Source organism: Peromyscus californicus, unplaced genomic scaffold, assembly GCF_007827085.1.
Source record: "Peromyscus californicus insignis strain IS unplaced genomic scaffold, ASM782708v3 Scaffold_6__1_contigs__length_162567912, whole genome shotgun sequence".
Classification (NCBI taxonomy): domain Eukaryota; kingdom Metazoa; phylum Chordata; class Mammalia; order Rodentia; family Cricetidae; genus Peromyscus; species Peromyscus californicus.
This window is the reverse complement of record NW_026294584.1, coordinates 41,213,868-41,230,628: the sequence shown is the minus strand read 5'-3', so window position 1 is coordinate 41,230,628 and position 16,761 is coordinate 41,213,868. Positions and strand designations below refer to the sequence as shown.

Genomic DNA, 16,761 nt, shown 5'->3' with positions numbered 1-16,761 from the left:
TCCAACTTTAAAAAAAAAAACTTTTCAACTCTTTGTTTTTTCTATTATTCTACACACAAACTATGTCTTCTAAGTTTTAAAGCAGTAACTTATTTATTTGGAGACACTCTGAATCCAGCCTAACTGAAGAGATTGTCTTGTGTGGCAGGAATGTAGAGGGAAAGTGCATAAAGAAAGGAAAGGAGATGATAAATGATTTCTCAGGGAATGTGGATATTCCCAGGAGTTAGTCATTGGTTGACAACAAGGTTCATGCCATCACAAGGATGGATGTACCTTCATCAACGACTGGCTGTGTCCTACAGCTTCTCCACGTAGGATATTGAATCCTGTCTGTATGCAGTCATAGCATACCCTCTAGGGAGAAAGAAATAGCACAAGTAATGGTTAAGTATATTTACTGAGTGTTTACTTAAGAGTTAGGACTTTCTATGTGCACATTAACTCATTTAATTACAATATGACCCTTTTAAATAAATATTTTTCACCCAGTTTCTAAGTTGAGGAACCTAGGTCATGGAGGACTTAGGCACACATAAATCATGAAGACCAGAGTTGGTATATGACCCAAATAATCTGATTGGAGAGCCAGAACCCTTAACCATCCTTCTAGAGAAAGAGTACGAGGGCATCAGAACTGGACATAGCAAAGATGATAGCAGAATTTTAGCATATGAAATCACAACTGATGTAGGAGTTGCTTTCTTATACTAGAAAAATTTGCACTCAAGGCTAGCGTGGTCCACAGAGCACGTTCCAGAACAGCCAGGGATACAGAAAGCCTGTCTTGAAAAAAACCAACAAAAATCAGTATCAATACGTAAATACTTACTATAGTAGGTACAAAAGTAGTTCTGCTAAAATGCTTGCAGTATTTGAGTGTATGAGGAATATAAACATCTGTTAAAAGGAAGAGAAGCTGGGGATGTAGTTCAGTGGGAGAGCACATGCCTAGTATAGTGTTAGTGCTAAGTGTCTTTAAAATAATCTGTCCAAGTTAACAGTTGAAAAGTCATATATATATATATATATATATATATATATATATATGTATATTCATGGCATATAACAGATTTTGAAATATAATATATATTGTATAATGGCTATATTTAACTACTCAATACATGAATTACTTCACATACTTAATTCTTTTTATGGTGAAAATACTTAAAAATCTACCCAGTCACTCTGGCCAGTGAAGCAGGTAGGCTAATTGCAGATTAACCTCTCCCTTCGTTCCTCCAAGTCCACCCCCAGTCTCATGCCCAGCTCTGTAGCAGACCATGTGCACTGGCCTCTCCTCATTCTCTGCTCCCATTTCCAGGGGACTGAGCAGATCCTGGTGGAACACCCTGATTTACTTCGTCCTGTGGACTTCAGTCCCCACTAGCCCAAACTCACTCTAAGTGTCAGCTTCCGATACCCAGAAACACATTTTACCTGAAACTCCTAGTGGCCACATCTATCTGGATCTCAGAAGAATTTCCTACAGTCACCACACTGTCCTAAGAACCAGAGAGGACAACAGAAAGCAAGGAACGAAACACCCACCCAACAAAGACAAGACCAGATACCATCACCCAGAATTACAATCTTCCCACTTCCAGATGCTTAGATGCCAGTGTAAAAGCACACTCAATAACAGACAGGACACTCTGTCTCCACTAGAGCCCAGTAAACCTGCCACAACAGGGCCTGAGCATTCCAACACAGCTGAAACACAAAAAAAAAAAAAGACATTAAAACAGCCTTTATAAATATGATAAAGGTCCTTCATGAAGAAATGAATAAATCCCTTAAAGAAATTGATGAAAACGCAAACAAGCAGTAGAAGGAAATGAATAAAACAAGCTTAACAATAATGAATACATCTTTTTTTCTTTTAAAAATATTTTATTAATTCTTTGAGAATTTCAAACAATGTATTCTGACTATATTATCCCTATAATTCCTCCCACATCCACCCATATGCCCCTTCAATATCTCCCCAATTTCATGTATTCTCTCTCTCTCTCTCTCTCTCTCTCTCTCTCTCTCTCTCTCTCTCTCTCTCTCTCTCTCTCTCTCAGATAGGGTCTCTCTATATAGCCTTGGCTATGCTGGAACTCATTATGTAGACCAGGCTGGCCTTGAACTCACAGAGATCCACCTGCCTCTGCCTCCTGGGTGCTGGGATTAAAGGTATGAGCTACTATACCCAGTTATATTCTCTTTAAAAATAACCCATTGAATTATTTGTGCTGCCTGTACACTTCTGGGTGTAGAGTCATCCATGGAGTATAGTCAACCTACCAGGAGCCATACCCTTAAAGAAAATTGACACTCCTTCCCCCATAAGACACTAACTGTCCATAGCTCCTTATTGTGAATATTAGTTTAAGATGTGTTACATTTGTTTATGCTGTGGAATATTTGTTTAATGATGCAAAGATGTGTTGCATTCTTTTATGTTGCATTTGTTTAGCTCTGTAAAGCTATGTTACTTTGCCTGTCTAAAACACCTGATTGGTTTAATAGAGAGCTGAATGACCAATAGCTAGGCAGAAGAGAGAAATAGGTGGGGCTACCAGGTAGAGAGAATAAATAGGAGGAGAAATCTAGGTTTGAAAGAAGAAGAGGGAGGAGTAAGAAAAGGAGAAGGAGAGGAGGATGCCAGGGGCTAGCCACCCAGCCACTCAGCCAGCCACGGAGTAAGAAGGAAGCAAGAATATAGAATAAAGAGAGGTAAAAAGGCCAGAGGCAAAAGGTTAAAGAGGAATGGGATAATTTAAGTTAGAAAAGTTGGCTAGAAACAAGTCAAGCTAAGGCCGGGCATTCATAAATAAGAACAAGTCTCCATGTATTCATTTGGGATCTGGATGGCGGGCCCACAAAGAGTTAAAAAAAATCATCAACTGCAGCTCCCTGGTTAGGGGTGGGGCTCCCACATCCCTGCCCATGCAATGCTAGGATGTTGAGTGGCTTGATTCCTGTGTCGGCCTTCTGTCTTTAACGTGAGGTTTGTGGCATCCTTGCCTCTCTAACTTCCCTTCTTCTCCTTCAGAGACCCTCGGTGACTGTGCTGCATGCACCTAGATAATGCAGGATCATCTCTCTCTCTTCACATTTTTTTTTTTTTTTTTGGTTTTTCGAGACAGGGTTTCTCTGTGCAGCTTTGCGCCTTTTCCTGGAACTCACTTGGTAGCCCAGGCTGGCCTCGAACTCACAGAGATCCGCCTGGCTCTGTCTCTTCACATTTTAACTCAACTACACTGGCAAAGTCTTTATTTTTTAATTTTTTGGCCATATAAGGCAGCACTTTCAAAAGTTCATGAAACCATAAGTAGACATCTTTGAGGGCCATCCTGCAGTCTGCCATACTGGCAAGTTGCTTTCCAGAGGGACTGTTTTCATCATCAGTATGAGTGATCCATGTTCCTGCCCCTTCACTGGTATTTCATGTCGCTGCTAGTTTTCGTTTCCCCTTTTCTGAGCAGGTTTGTAGTGGCATCTTACTGTGGGTTGTTCTTTTTGGTTTTTCCAGACAGGGTTTCTTTGTGTAGCTTTGGCGCCTGTCCTGGAACTCACTCTGTAGCCCAGGCTGGCCTCGAACTCACAGAAATCTGCCTGCCTCTGCCTCCTGAATGCTGGATTAAAGGCGTGTGCCACCACCACCACCACCACCACCACCACCACCACCACCACCACCACCACCACCGCCCGGCGTGAGTTGTTCTAATCTCTAACTTCCAGATGGCTAATGGTCTTGAATAACTTTTTCTGTGTTAATTTAGTACCTGTATATAATTTTCACGAACATATATTTCATGAAATATATGTTCATGACTTTACCCACTTTCTTTTTCTTTTTTGAGATAGAGTTTCTCCATGTTACTGCCCTGGCTGTCCTGGAACTCATTCTGTAGATCAGGCTGGCCTCAAACTCACAGAGATCTGTTTGTTTCTGCCCTCAGAGTGCTGGGATCAAAGCTGTGTGCCACCACTGCCTGGTTGGCTTTGCCCATTTTCTAATTGTTCACTTCTAGTGTTAAGTTTGGAGAATTCATTATATGTTTGACTACTAATCTTTTGTCAGATAGATAACTTGAAAATACTTTCTCCTACTCTGAAACTCACTTCTCACCCTTCTCATCCAGTGTCCTGCACAGCAAAAGTCCTTAACTTACTTGGGCAAGGTGGTTCGTGCCTGTAATTGCAGGCCTCAGAAAGTTGAGGGAGATAGATTATGAATTTGTGGCCAGCCTGGGTTACTTAGGGAGTTCCAGGCCAGCCTGGGATAGATACTAGAACTCACTGTTACAGCACACAGGCATAGTTCATTAACATCAAATTAATTAAGTCAAATTAATCAACGAGGCCTGGTTTGTCAGGTTTTCCTTGTATGGATCATGTCTTTTATGCCATGTCTAAGAACTTCTTTTCTAGCCTAGGTTCAAGCTTTTCTTCTACATTTTTTGTTTCTGAGAATTTTATAGTTTTATGTTTACATTGAATTTCATGATTCATTTTTTTTTAGTGACATTTGCTGATGGAATAGATGCTTTTAATTAAAAAAAAAACCCTGTGTCTTTAGTACTTAGAGATTATGTTTATAGTGTCACACATTTAGTAAGACTGTCACTTGGTGTCCAAGTAGACATCTACTGTGCAGATAAACTGTCTGATGGCAGGTTTTAACAGTAAAAAGAAGCTGGAAATATATCTGATGTTTCTGGAGCATAGTGCTGGGCTCTTTTCTCATGTGTACATATGACAAGAAATACCTGACTTTGCAGATCTTTCCTAAAGAAAAATAATCGGGAAACATTCTGTTACGTTTGGAACCTATGAGAAATCCTACTCAATTTGTTTTGCTGTGGGCTTGAGTAATGGCAACTGATGCTTTATTTGAAAAGGTTCTGTGAGCTGGTTTTATTTTCTTCATATTTTCATTACTTTCTGTTTTGAGAAGTGGGAAGTTGGAAGTGCACTTTTCAGTGGCTAAGCATCTAATTAGGTTCCACATCATATTGTTGCACTGGGGTTGAGGTCAGTGGTAGAGTGAGTTTTGGAATGGGATTAGGAAAAAAGAAAAGCTTAAAATTATTTTCTTGAAGGTTGAGACTAAACCATAAGATTTATATACATTAATTCATGTCAGTATTAACACTAAATGGTAGCAACAGGTCAGAGGATACAAGAGTCAGATGCCTTTGGCTCATCTGGGTTATATAGTAAAGAAACACAAATGTCTATTTTATCTACCCCTAAAATACTCAGGAATGTTCACTGTTATCAATTCAAATAAACCTTTGTTCTGGTTATCTTATTTACCAAGTGTGGTGGTTTGAATAAGAATGGCTCCCATAGACTCATATATTTGGATGCTTAGTCACTAGGGAGTGGCACTACTTAAAAGGATGAGAAGGATTAAGAGGTGTGGCCTTGTTAGGGAGCATGTCACTGGGGGGTGGATGTTGAGGTTTCAAAAGCCCATGCCAAGTCCAGAGTTAGTGTCTCTCTCTCTCTCTCTCTCTCTCTCTCTCTCTCTCTCTCTCTCTCCTCCCTCCCTCCCTCCCTCCCTCCCTCCCTCCCTCCCTCCCTCAGCCTGTGGACCAGGATGTAACTCTCAGCTACTGCACCAGTACCATGCACACTGCAGTGCTCCCAGCCATGATAATGGGTTAAGCCTCTGAAACTATAATCAAGTCCCCAATTAAATGCTTTCTTTCATAAGAGTTGCCTTGGTCATGGTGTGTCTTCACCCCAATAGAACAGTGACTAAGACAAGCTTCATGATGGACTTCATTTCTGCATCTAGAATGAACTCAGCCAATGGAATATAATGTATGTACTCTGAACTTCAAAAAAGTCAGTATAGAAAGCGGAATGACTTTTGTAATAAATATAGTACTGTACTGATAAAGATAATTATGGAGAGATTCTACTATTGCCCTTGAAGACAGATTCTGCTAAAATCAATGAAATTGCATGCATAGATCAAAGATAGAATATTCATTAATTTTCACATGTCAAATTAAATCAGCTCACAAACTAGCAGCTACATGCACTGGTAGAGCTATTTAAAAATACATAATCAGATCTTTATACTTTTGGAAAAAATTATTACTTCTAAAGAGAACATTTTATACACTCTATTTGATTGTCAGAAATGTAATAAAATAATCTGAATGTTATGACTACATACTACATCTTGGAAATGACAAATGTATATTTTCAAGGACTGTGGTAGAATAGCCAGTGTTCACAACTATAGCTTGATTATAGGTAATCTACCAAAGGGAATAAGCCTCCAAAGATAAAGATCACTTTATAATTATTAGCCACTGTGCTTTCAAAACAAAGAGGAAGTAAAGGTACACATAGAAGGCAGAAAGCTCAGGGTAAGCTGGCAATACTTTCCCTTTTGGTCTTGCTAGTTGCTCCTTTCTGTCTGTCTAAGAGAATTCACAGGAAGGTCTTAGGTTTGTGGACTCCTTCCCCTCACCACTTCATGCTCAGATCTGGTAGGACTTGCTCACTGTTCTTAAATATCCAATCTAAGATGACCAGAGTGCTAAGGAAGCCCCAAATAATGCATGTGTGAGGCCAGCTACTACTTACCCAGGGTGTCTCCATTGTCTTTTTAGATTTCCCAAACACACATTTTGACCTGGCGTCACTAACTCCTGCTGGTACACATTTCTGAGACTGACAGGCCCTAATTAATGTATTATATATGGCTTATGCAAACAGGTTCTACAAAAGAAGTGGAACTGTGTCTGCATGATGAGCGAGTGTGACATACGTACACTGGGGACCCTAAGGCTCTTCTCGAGGCCTGTTCACTTTCTTGGCTTTATTTGGTTGTTTGAGGGTGGTTTTGGACTTTCCTGGTCCTTCCCTGCAGAAGGAGTGGCTCCCTTCTGGGAATAACCCTAGTGCTTTGATTCTACTGTAAGCATTTTTTTTCACTCTCTACCTTGCCATGATAATTACCTAAGCACCAGCCATGCCTTGCAATAGACAGGAATCTTCTATGCCTCATTGGTATTTTCTGTCCTCACATGGCATCTTGCTGGGGGCTAGAGCAGACTGGACGTGAGAGGTTGTGTTCATGATTTTCACATGTTCTGAGGTCTGAGTAAAGGCTACTGTGAGACACAGCTGAGCTGTGTGTGTTCAACATGTTAATGGAGGGCTCGCACTGGTCTGGATTACAGCTTTCAGATCAAAGGGTCTGCTGTTCTGCAGACCCAGTTTTCTGCATTTATATTTTCAAAAGCAGAAATGGTCCCTTTCCTCCCTGTTTGTCTCCTAGGACACAAAGCACGCTTAGACACTCACTTCTTTCTTGCTCGTCAGTACTTTGTGATCAAAAACCAAAGAACCTAAATTTAGAAGAAAATGTGTAAAATTCATGGCCTGACTTTGTTTTGAGGGAGTCGCTTGGGTGGTTGTAGCCTTTATCCTCTTATTACTGATCATATTAAATGATCCTTAAAGTCAACATGTTAGCAGGCTTGCAGAAACAATATGGTGATCATATGGTGGAGTTCTACATAGAAGAATGCCCCATTTTCATGTTCAAGCATTATATAAATAAAAATGTGATGATTATTACTTATGCTTTAGTTATTATAAAAACTAGGCCTACAAAGCTGCGAAGATACATTTTTTTTCCAAGAAAGCAGGAAACAGATCTGTTTTTTCTGGTCATACCTAGTAGAAAAGCTATCGATTTTCTTCCAAGGATAAAACGGGACTGCAAGTCGTTGTTTTAAAATGCATTAAAGTGGCGCATAATTCAAATGAGGCCTGCGCTGCTAATTATCCTGGCCTGTGTTCAGCCACCTTTGTGCTTTCTCTAATGTAAACAAGCCAATGCCTCCTAATTGCCCAAAAGAGCTTTGAGGGGCTGTTGCTTTCTTCTTTCTACTTTTGTATGAATTTTTTTTAAAGTTTATGTATTTAAGGAAGAGACAGAAAGTATGATTACTTAGGATACTTTTTCTAAAGAGAGTGCACTATTATTTATATTTTTCAGCCTTTAAAATCAAATTAAGGTGCTAATTAAGCTATTCATTTACTAGAGCGGAAAATAATTACACAATGTGTATCTGGAGGAATAAATAGCCTCATGTGCATCCAAATGAGGTAAAAATGGGCTTGGACATACCCATGTAATATGGTACATGAAGCGCAATGCATAATGAAGACATCAGACCTTTGCTATAATACAATGCAGCAATTATTTCCCAAAACGGACATTGACTTATGGGTGTGTCCACATCATTCCTCACAGCTCTGGGCTTTCAACATATGACTTAAAACCTGCAGCCTTGTTTTAAAGCATTTTATCCGATATTGATGAAATCTGAACAAGTTAATTTCCCTTATGTTTGCTGGAACTAGATACACAGCCAGAGCCCGGTCAAGGCGTGCTCATAACGAGAAACAGCACCGTGGCTGGAAGTCTTCCCCTTGAGTTCGAGCTACCAAGGCGGTAGTTACCAGAGAGGGTGAGAACTGGGAGAACAGGCGTTATGGTCTAGTAGGTCAGCAGTCAGAAAAGGGTCAGCAGTGGAAAGAAAGGAAGTATTCAGAGGGGAGGGGAACTTTCAAGGGACAGTGATGTCTTGCTTTTCCTCTCTGCACACGGGGAGGACTTTACAACATCTGGAGAGATGTGATGTGTGCAGGGAGTAGTATGACTCTGGTGTTGGGAGTCTAGAGGATAAGGAGAGCTGACTAGCCACTCTATTGAGTCGGGGAGAGGGCGAGAGAAAGGGAGGGGGAGAGGGAGAGGAGGTGAAGATGGAGGGAAAGAGGAGAGGGAGGGGGAGAGGGAGGGGAGGGAGGAGGAGGGGAAGGGAGAGGGAGAGAGCTCTGCTTCATTGTATGAACGTGGGGGACTTGCCATCTGGAAGGAGTGAGAAAGTGCCAGAAAACAGGTTGTTAGGTGTCACTGACATAAAAGGCCAAGTGGGGAATCGTGAATGATCACAGAGGCTATAATTGCATCCACCTGGGCTAAAGGTTGCAGGAGGAAGAAGTCTAGTGGCTAGTGAGCTTTGAGGAACTCACTGCTCTCTGATCGAGGGGGTTCATGTGGGCATACTTTGCTCCTGTCCTTTTTCTGTCTTCCTGATTTGACACTGCCCCTCCCCATCAAAACATCAGCCAGAGAAGGAAGGGGGTGGGGGAGGAGAGAAGTATGTGTTAACGAACTAGGAAGGAAGTCTGCAAGACCCTTTCTCTCATTGTGGGTGTGCAGCCTGAAGAAGCTCGCAGGGAGAGGAGGAGGGTTAAGAGTCCAAAGTTATAATTACTTTCTAGAATTGGAAGTTCTAGTTTCTGAATCAAGGCTGTTTTTCATCCAGTCTCTAGGAAACATTATTACCACTTCTAAATAAAGTTGAATGGAACAGTGGGAGGCACACATAAAGTTGTAATTTAATTATATTATGATATTTGCTTGAGTAACATTGAAATATTAAATGTGGTACTAGGATTGTAGGAAAGGAGGAAGATGTCTAAAAGTGTTGAGCGGGGGGGGGGGGGGGGGGGGGGGGAGATATTGAAGATTGAAATTGGGAAAGGAAATGCAATAAGCAATCTTTCCAAGTGTGCCCCTTGCCGGCATCTCCCCCCAGCCTCGCCCCCAGGAAGCAACGGTGGACTTGTTGTGGAGGAAGGATTCTCAGTTCCTCAGGATCACTGTAGGTTAAGATCTGCTAAACAAGCCGGGCGGTGGTGGCGCACGCCTTTAATCCCAGCACTCGGGAGGCAGAGCCAGGCGGATCTCTGTGAGTTCGAGGCCAGCCTGGGCTACCAAGTGAGTTCCAGGAGAGGCGCAAAGCTACACAGAGAAACCCTGTCTCAAAAAACCAAAAAAAAAAAAAATCTGCTAAACAGAAATTTACGATCAAAGGTCGCCAGAATGGCAGACATTAAGGGCTCTGTGTCACCGTGACAGAGGTCACAGAGCCCTAATGCGAATAGACTTCTAGACTTATTGGATACAGATCATTACGTGATGATATAGGAAAAGTTTAAAGAAACATCCAGCTATCCCCAGGAATGACAGAGTAACAAGGAATTATCTAAAATAACAGAGAGGTACAAAACAATTAGCTTTCCAAACAGAACCAAATTGCCGGTGATAAGTTCCCTTTCCTATTTTCTACCTCCTCCTGTTTTTATACTGCATCATGGGTGATTTCTTTAAATTTATCTATTTTCCCCTTTCTCATGAATTGTCTAATCTATTGTTTTACTAATCTATCCATTTGTAAAATTGCAGCAATTTTATATTTCCTTGTTGTGGTTGTTCAGAATGGTATCCCTATATAGCCCAGGCTGATCTTGAACTCAAGATCTCCCTGTCTCTGCCTCACAAGTGCTGAGTGCTGGGATTACAGGTCTGTATCATCATGTCCAGCTCTTCTTCTGTTTCGGAAACATTGGTTCTCCAGTTCTGCACATCTTTCAGCTGGTGGCACTGGAGCTGTAGTTACTGAGGCCGCAGGTGAGCTTCTGACGAAAGCCCACGTACTGGGGGGCTAGGGCATCATGGCAACACACACAGGTTTTCTAAAATTCTGAGTTTTGCTTGAAAACTTTGAATCTTCTCATTGGCAACACATTCTGTCAGTTGTTTCACTTAAAGGGGCAGGCTTCATTTGATTTTGAGAAAATGTCTGCCAATTATCCCAGTCTGAATAGCCACAGTTCACCTGCCAGTCAGTCTTTTAAGTAAAGATGGGGTTCCTTGAAAAAGCCGGTTACGTCAGCTCACTACTCAATCACATCAGGGCTTTTCCTCGAGACAACCATCCTACATTGGTATTCAGCAGAGGTGTTTTTTGTGCTTCTCATTTGGTCGCAGAGAATATTAAAAAGACATCGCTCAAAGGTCAAGATTCAATAAAATTATTTTTTTCTGCTTCAGCAAGTGCATTGTTAGCCGAAACCGGCGTCTTACTGTGAATGTGCAGCAGTGAGGAGGAACACAGTGACTGTTAGCATGCACGGTTCGGTGCCACTCACTGCCTTGGTTTGTGTTCAGGCGCCAGAACTTCTGGCCACCTTTGCTGTTAGACCATCAAGTAGGTGCCAGCACAGTGAAAAAGACAAATAGCATCTTGGTAGTTGTATGAAGTGGCTTTGATCTGGGGGCTCCTGAGAGGATCTTAGGGACCCTATTGGTTCATAAACCCCATTTTGAGAGTACTGGTCTCAAAAGCAACAAGAGAATTCGCCTTCAGAAGTGAGGTGTGAGTTAGAAGATCTGCCGAGCAAACAAACAAACAAGCAAACAAAAAACCAAACCCACCAACCAACCAAACAAAAACCCAAACTGAATATCTGACAAATCATACTCACATAAACTGATAACATTTTATTTGTAGGAATTAAATGCTAGGGTTAAAATACAGACAACAGTAGCATTTACATCAGGAGGGCTGCTTTTATTAGTCAGGGGGATATTTGGAAGGAGGGGGCTGTTGTTGATTGAATTTAAACATGAAGAAGTTCCAAGTCTGGGACAGTTAAAGATTATGGATTGTGCATATCTACTTATTCACCACCCCCCGCCACTTAATACATACTGAAACAGATTGATGTTTTAAGAGCTATAAATTTATTTCATTCAATAATGAAGGAGACTTTTCAAGACAAACAGAACCTGAGGTGATCATTGCCACCAAGATAGTTCTACAAGCAAGATACAGAGAGCAACCCAAGCCAAAAACAGAGGATGCTAACTAGGAACAAAGAAACACGAAACCCCACATTCACTGATTAAAGTACTCACACAGTGAAACTCAGAATGCTCTAATTCTGTGTTAGTGGCATGCAAATCATGTCTTAGTATGAAGATTAAAAGTTGAAACAGGCTGGAATATAGTTCAGTTGGTAAAGTGCTTGCCTAACACGTGGGGGGCCTTGGATTTGATCCTTTGCACCACATAAATTGGGTGTATTACTCAGTTCAAGGATATGCTTGGCTACATAGTGACTTCAAGTCCAACCTAGGCTACATGAGATTATGTCTCAAAACAAAATTATTAAAAAGTAAAAATGTATTAATGTAAGGATAGTTATAATAATTTGTGAAGAGATATGTAATATAAAAAGATATAAATCTTCATGACAACAATTCACAATGAGAGAGGATTGGAGTAAACTTGTGTATGTGCATATATACATATATATTTGTTTTATTGTATTATTTTGGTGATGGTACTGAGGATTGAACCTGGGACATTGTGTAGGTTAAGTAAATACTTACATCCCAGGCCTATCTATGTATTTATGTGTATATGTGTACATGGTAAAAAAAATCATAAAATTTGTATGCGCATACAATATCTCAGGAAGTCAAAGTAATATTGATAAAAAAATAAAAAGCTGGAACCATTATACACTTTGGTTTTAAAATATACTGCAAAGTCATGATAGCCAAAGTAACACAGTCATGGCGTGAACACAGTAGACATGAATGGATCCAAACAGAGAGCCATGATAACCAAAGTAACACAGTCATGGCGTAAACACAGTAGACCCATCAACAGATCCAAACAGAGAAAGCAAACCCCAACATTTACAACCAGTTGATTTTTGACAGGTGCAACCTTCTTTTTCAGACTCAGAAGAGGTGCAGAGATCCACTATTGTCAGCTCTCATGGATATTTTGATTTTCAGTAATATAAGAAATAAACAAGAATCAAAAAGTTATTATTTGCAGGTCACATGAGCACTCACCTAGAAAGTTGAAAGAATCTAGGTTTCTCATAGAATTAATAAGAAGGTGGCATATAAACTATTTGCATCAACAAATAGAAAATGCAAGAAAGAACATTCCATTTACAATTATGACAAAGGATACTTAAGAATAATTCCACCAAATGATAAATATAATCCTTTTGAAGTAAACTATAAAATTTTACATAATGATATTAAGGCTTAAATGAGTAGAGATATACAATATCATTGTAGACAAAGACTCTATGTTATGAGAAATTGCTGTTTCCCCAAGATTTACAAATTCAATGTAGTTAAATGCTCAATAGAGAGTGTTTTGTGGACCCTGCAGAGATGCTTATAAAATTTCTAAGAAAGAGCTGGCAAGGCAAGCGGCCACGGTACTCTTGAAGACCAGGATGAGAGATCTATCTTGCCAAATATCAAGACTATTAAGAAAGTAAAATTAAATTTACTTAGAACAAGAGCCGACCCAGATTAAACGTTCATTAAATATTAACCATTAATTATTATGCAGTTCACACATTTTCAGTATTTATTCTTTTGAAATAATCTCAGCATTTTAAACTTCTCTCAGTATTGAAATTTAAAAACATGTCTCTGGAGAATTTCAGAATGAAGAGATGTAGCTGCCATTTAAACCATATGGCCCCTAATAGATAGGGAACTGGATTTCTATTTCCTTTTTCTTTTGCGTCTGTTTACCCTACCTTCTTTGAGTTAGAATGGCAAGGGAGTGTATTTATGCAGTGCCTAGCTGCAAAGGAATAGGGAAGTAAGATGTCACAATGGGAAGTGAATGAAGAAGTATTATACACATGCGACAAAATTCTGTTTACTCATGAAGGAAAATGGAAGCCTGTCATCTACAGTGAATTTAGGGGGAGCTGGAAGACGTCATGTTAAGCAGTTCAGAGTTAGTTAAAACAGTCCAGAAAGATAATGCTGCCTGATCTTTGTCATACGTGGAAGCCAGAAAATCATCAACCTGAGTGAACAGAGAATAGTGATTACTACAGGAAGAATAGGGGAGGGCAGGATTGGATCCAGTCATACTGTGAGCATGTGTTGAAGTGGCACAATGAATCCCATAATATGTGTAATTAATACATATAAATAAAAAGAAAATAAAAACATGTCAAGGGAAGGAATGCAATTGAATTCCTTGGGCAATGGGAGAGACATTCAAAGTAGAAAAAGAAAGACTGATCCAAAGTGATAAATGACTGCATAAAAAAGAATCACTCATTCAACAAAACACCGCTTACTATCCATGTGTTGAGCACTGTGGCTAGCTTAAGAAATATGAAGATGCACTGGCCATGTTTCTGAAATATTCACAGTAGGACACATGGAAGGTACTGAAGTCTATGTCAAGTACTAGAATATAGAAGGCACCAAACAGCACTTTGGGAGCAGGAAAAGGTGAAGGATAAAGTCTGAAGGGGGAAGAAGAGACAATTTTATTCAAGGAAGTCATATTTGTGGTTCATGTTATTCGTGGAGAAAATGGCAGAGATATATGACCTAGAGGAATAGACGTGGAGAAGGAAATTTCCCAAATATGTTTTAGTAAGAGGATTCAACCTCCATCCACTAAGCACCATCAAATCTTGTAACAGTTTCAGACACCACAGAATACATTATTGTTTTGAGGTAGGGTCTCACTCTATGTCTCAGGCTGGCCTTGAACTTGTGATTTCTCTCCTGAGCCTTGACTTTCTGAGTTCTGCCTTTCACAGACTTACTTTTTTTTTTTTTTTTTTTTTTTTTTTTTTTTGGTTTTTTCGAGACAGGGTTTCTCTGTGTAGCTTTGCGCCTCTCCTGGAACTCACTTGGTAGCCCAGGCTGGCCTCGAACTCACAGAGATCCGCCTGGCTCTGCCTCCCGAGTGCTGGAATTAAAGGCGTGCGCCACCACCGCCCGGCTCAGACTTACTTTTTGAATAACTAATAGCCAAATGACCCTAAGTCAGGCCATCTTGGATGAGGAGCTAGGTAACCAAAGTCCCCAGCAGTAGTGTGACTTCTGAGTGGAGAGCAAAGGTGAATCCAGTGATCCCACTCCAGTGATTTGTCCCATGTGTTAGGGAATGAAGTGACTTTGTACTCTATAACTCTGTCTGTGACTTAATGTGAGATTTCTCTCTTAAACTTGCTCTCCTAGGAAATGTCAAGGCATAGCAGGATGAAAATTAGTGCAAACTGTGTAAGTGACCTTTTGTGAATTCCACTCTGGCTGGCATGGCTTTTCTCATCTGATCACACACTAGACAGAGTGGGACTTTGAGATGAAGCAAGTGAATGAATTAGATGCAAATACCACTGCTATCAAAGAAGCCTTATGATTAAAGGTAGAGCTTTCATAATTGAATGTACTCCATTTCTGGAAGGAGCCGGATTTTACATGTTATAAGATATCAGGTGTGTGGGAAATGGGTGCTGGGCCAAGGAATGTTGGAAGTAGTGTGGGGTATATGTTTAACAGAAAGAACAACACTAAAAGCTAGAATTTAAGACTGTGATGGAGGAAATTTTTCTCTTAGATATTTTAGTTTCATAAAATCTCGAGTCTCTCCCTAATACAAATCCTTTCTACTTGGAATGTTGGATTCTCAGAGCCCATAAAAATTGATAAGTTGTAGCATGAATTCTAATTGGTCTTAATAATAAAAACCCAGAGTCAGATATTGGGGTAAATGATGAAAGACCAGAGAAGTAAAGGAGCTAACAACTAGAGAGACTTCCTACCTCTCCTAAATCCTCAGACCGAAAGGGCTGAGTTCCTGTCTTCACTCTGCTTTATCACTCCCTCTTTCTGCCCAGCCATATCACTTCCTGTTTCCTCCTCCCAAGTGCTGGGAATCAAAGGCATGAGATCTCAAGTGCTGGGATTAAAGGTGTGTGCCACCACTGCCTGGCCTCTAGTGGCTAGGTCTGTACTCTGATTTCCAGGCAAGTTTTATTTGTTAGAGCACAAAGTATCACCACAGAGTGTGGTGGCGCACACCTTTAATTCCAGCATTTGAGAGGCAGAGGCAGGATCTCTGTGAATTTGAGGCCAGCCTGGTCTACAGAGCAAGTTCTAGGACAGCCAAGGCTATGTCTTAAAAAACTAAAATAAATAAAAAAAAAATGGGTAATATGAACAGAATGATAGAGGCTTAGGTACTTAAGAGGCCTTGAGTTTCCCTGCAGCAAAGACCTGGATCTCCAAAGGACATTTAATGTGTGCATGTGTGTGTGCATGTATATGTGCATGTGCGCATACATGTGTGCATGTAAATCAGAAATTAACGCTGGGCTCCTTCTTCCGTTGCTCTTGACCTTATGTTTTTTATTTATTTATTTATTTATTTATTTATTTATTTATTTATTTATTTTTTGCATTTTTGAGAAAATTTTATTGGCCTTTTGGATAAAATTTATTTGCCAGGAAGGATGATCCCATCATACTTCTGCTGGAACCAGTGCATGACCTCCTCTTTGCTGATTCTGTGCTTGGCCCCAATGCAGCCTGTCCTGCGCTTCTTGTCTGCCATGCTGAAACCTGGTCTACCCAGCACCACATAGAAGTCCAGGCCGTAGATCCCAATGCTTGGGTCATATTTGATGCCCAGGTCAATGTGTTCTTGAATCCCAAAGCCAAAGTTTCCAGCATCTGAGAAGTTATTTTTCTGCAACTCATGCTCCCGTACCTTTAGGCCTTTCTCCAGAATCTCCTCTGCCTTGGCTCCACGGACAGTGCAGTGAACAGCAATCTTCTCATTTCTCCGGATGCCAAAGGACCTGACAGTGTATCTAGCTTTGGAAAACACAGGTGTCTGGCCTGTGAGCTGCTCCAACACCTTGGCGGCCTGGGTCTGTCTCCGCTCTCCCCAACACAGATACTGAGGCAGAGCTTGCCGATGCAAAGCTCCCGCATGGGGTTCTCCTTTTCGCCTTGATCTTGCTCAATCCCTTCCTAGAATGGGAGGTGACGTGACGGGCGAGCCCTGCGCCCGCACAGCC

The 16,761-nt window shown here is 40.7% G+C and overlaps 1 protein-coding gene and 1 pseudogene across 1 annotated transcript in view; one reads left to right on the top strand and one right to left on the bottom strand.

Annotated features, from left to right (window-relative positions):
• The window catches only part of Znf800 (zinc finger protein 800), a 193,372-nt gene that overhangs the window by 22,988 nt on the left and 153,623 nt on the right, over positions 1–16,761 (top strand). The gene's annotated exons all lie outside the window — the stretch shown is intronic.
• Positions 16,146–16,702, bottom strand: LOC128098416 (60S ribosomal protein L11-like; annotated as a pseudogene).